We start from the raw sequence: 3,153 nt of genomic DNA, 5'->3' as shown, positions 1-3,153 counted from the left end.
CCATGCTTGTCCCCACCTAAGATTAAAAGACAGCACATGGTGGGGTTTTAGTCCCTCACTAGCAACAAATGAAGAACATTTTCCACCTTCCTTTAACTGTGAACATGCCATAAAAGGGGATGCGACTTGCAAGGAAACTCCTGTGAGCTTAAGTGAAAAGATCAGTTCTAATGGGCTCATACAATTCTTTGTGCCATTATTTTCCCATAACCAACTTTTTGTTCCATTTTGTCATAAAATTAACCCTGATCTCTCCCATCCCCTCCAAAAATAACTATAAATTTATAATACAAATAATGCCAAATAATGACTTTACATTTTACAGTCTTGTAAAAATGAGATCAATTTACAGTAAGTGAAGCACAATAATTCATGTCAAAAACATACCTTCATGAACTTCACAAGACGATCAGCTGCCTCAGTTGCACTAATTTTTACATGTTTCTTCCCTTTGGCGGTTAGAGGCAAGAGATGAACCAGCAGGAGAATGGCTGCCAAGTCGCTATCCCATTCTGATAAAATCATAACAAGCCATGTTGAGAATGCATACATAGAAAAGACTGTTGAACATATTTATCTATCAATACATACCATAATCACTTGATTCCTCCTGAGCAGACAGAAGGTCATCCAGGTGAACGCTCTGTCGAAGGCTTTTGCTGACAGTGATGACCTTTGGTTTGTAGAACGTTGGCCATCTTGCAATGAACTTCCCCGAGAGGTCTTCTCCAAAGAGCATGATGAAGTCCTGCTCAATCTAACAGAATAAAAAATACCATTAAAAAACCCAATTCAAAAGTTGGGTAAAAGTATTTCCCACCTTGACACAACTCACATCTTTTGCCATCTTGCCGTCAGGTGGTCCTTCAGCCAGTCGTCATCTCTGTGCTTTGGTGTTCTCTGTGATCACTGTAGAAGATGAGATCGCTGAGCTTGGAGATTGAACTGACGAGGCTAACCCATCTTCAGAACTGAAGGAAGCGTCTGTTACCTCACTCTCGTCAACGGCGCCCACTGTATAAAGTTTAGAAGACTCATTAGCAAACAACTTAAAATTAACTTCAGATTTATATATTTTTAAAATGCATTAGAAGGAACACTTGTTTTAATGCTTTTAAATCTTACCAAAGTGTTAGTTACTACTTTGAAAGACACTGTAGCAGACCTCAGGAGTTCATCAAAAATATCAGCATCCACATCAACTCCAGAAGATTCCTTCAGGTCTACACAGATTTCACTTGCCAAATTGAATTTAACATGAACTGGAAGGAAACAAATATACTAATCTTAACATGCTCATTATAGCATATGGTTAGAACTGGTAAGAGTCAATTACATTCATAATTTGAAAATATTTAGAATAACATTTTCAGACAACGAACTGGTGGTTGAAATAGTACATTTTATCTTTAATGTTCCCCATATTGTTTGACATAGCCGTTTTTATGAAAAATAATGACATAATTATTACTTGAACACGGACAGGGGTTGGTTAATAAGCATTCGGGCATAATTTATGATAAACTACCTTAAGCTCACTTCATTTAATGGCAGCTGCCACAACATATTTAGTACTCAACTTACCCTCGAGCATGAATTTCAAGTAATCATAGCAGTCATCCGTCACTGGAACCCGAACCCATTTCTGGACGGTCTGATACTCCACTTGAACCAGCATTTCTGCATAACAAAAAAGGGACACGGTCCAAGCTTTGCCACCTTACAGATATTTTAAACCAACCCTTTATCACTTCCACTATCACTTTGAACACGTCAGCTCTGTCAACTATATACACTTCATCCAAGCTAGAGTGTTGAGCTAGCTAGCTAGTCAGAATCTGCTACCGTTTGCAAAGTTAGCTTTTTAGATACACACATCGCCAATATTTCAAATAATACAGAAATACAAGTATTATCCATGGTTTAAAATGACAACTAGAACTTACCAAATATAACAGAATTCAAATTTACCGTTCGCCTAGATTTGGCAAAACGGCGGGACCTTGAATTTGGTGGATTTTCCATGCAAAATGGGTTGAATATCGTGCACTCTTTGAAGTCTCAAACTAAAAAGCACATTTCCAACGAAACAATGGTCATGTATGAATATTTAGCTCACCTTTAGGAAAGAATTGTGTCTTCCGTGTGCGAAATGAAGCCGTACCGACCGACTGGCTGGTGGCGTGACGACAGAAGGTAGAACGTGCTCTGCAGCCGTTACGCGAAGGCGGGGCTTAAGCAACACCAACCAATTAACACTGGAATTTAACAACGCAAATATTACGGAGTTTACACTTGCAGTGTTATTTTAAAGCTGTGTGGTGTCAAAACAACACTCACACTCTTTATTTAACACTACACCTGAGATTTTAACACTGGCATTTTTACTGTGTACGGCTGGAAATACATGGCCATCCACTTGAGCTGACAGAAAGAGAGCATTAGTCAATGCAGCAGTCCATGGTAACTCTGGAAGAGCTGTAGAGACCCAGAGCTTACATCCAGAGCTCAGGAAAACTATAAGTCATGTTTTTTTGACAGAGCTGATAAAGTGTGTGAGCAGTGTGACCTACAAACCTGACTCAGTTACATCAGTTCTGCCAGGAGAATTGGGCCTAATTTCTGGAAAACCGTTGCGAAATGCTTTTGGAAGAATAACAGAAATGTCCAAAACAAGTCATACAATTTAAATTCAATTCTACCAAAAAAAAAAAAAAAAAAAAAAGCTCTTCTATATTTTTGCTGGAATAAAATCCACGTGAAGGCTGACGAGTTGTTAGAGATCTTGGGAGCGAACTTTAGTGCTGCTCTGCCAGCACTTAAAGGAAGAGAACTAAAAAAAAAAAGAGAGCATAAAAGCGGTGCAAGTTCTTCCTTGGTGGCCCATAGTAAGAAGATAATTCTCTTTATGCAAATGTTTTTGGTTGAAAAGAAATTATTGATCATAGACCAGAAAGCTGTGCTGCCCGGAAATACAGAGGAACAATGAGGAGGCGAGGGTTGCTATAAATGAGAGAAGCAAAATGAATTATGCAAGTCTCTTTTGCACATCCACCTTTTCCTCATTATGTGGAGCCATCTGAGTGGTAATTAAATTCATGCACTGATAGGATTCCCTAGTTTTCTGCCACCATGCTTTTCTTATGTACTTTG

The 3,153-nt window shown here is 38.7% G+C and overlaps 1 long non-coding RNA gene across 1 annotated transcript; it reads right to left on the bottom strand.

Moving 5' to 3' along the window:
* Positions 1-843: 843 nt before the first annotated feature.
* On the bottom strand, positions 844-2,372 carry LOC116727599 (uncharacterized). The gene is made up of 3 exons (XR_004340827.1): positions 1,585-2,372; positions 1,126-1,262; positions 844-1,014 (listed from the first exon to the last, which is right to left on the bottom strand). It is a non-coding gene; the product is annotated as an uncharacterized LOC116727599 (long non-coding RNA).
* Positions 2,373-3,153: the final 781 nt, after the last annotated feature.

Source organism: Xiphophorus hellerii, chromosome 10 (genome assembly GCF_003331165.1).
Source record: "Xiphophorus hellerii strain 12219 chromosome 10, Xiphophorus_hellerii-4.1, whole genome shotgun sequence".
NCBI classification, from domain to species: domain Eukaryota; kingdom Metazoa; phylum Chordata; class Actinopteri; order Cyprinodontiformes; family Poeciliidae; genus Xiphophorus; species Xiphophorus hellerii.
The sequence above is the reverse complement of the archived record's forward strand: the minus strand, read 5'-3'. Positions and strand labels throughout refer to the sequence as shown.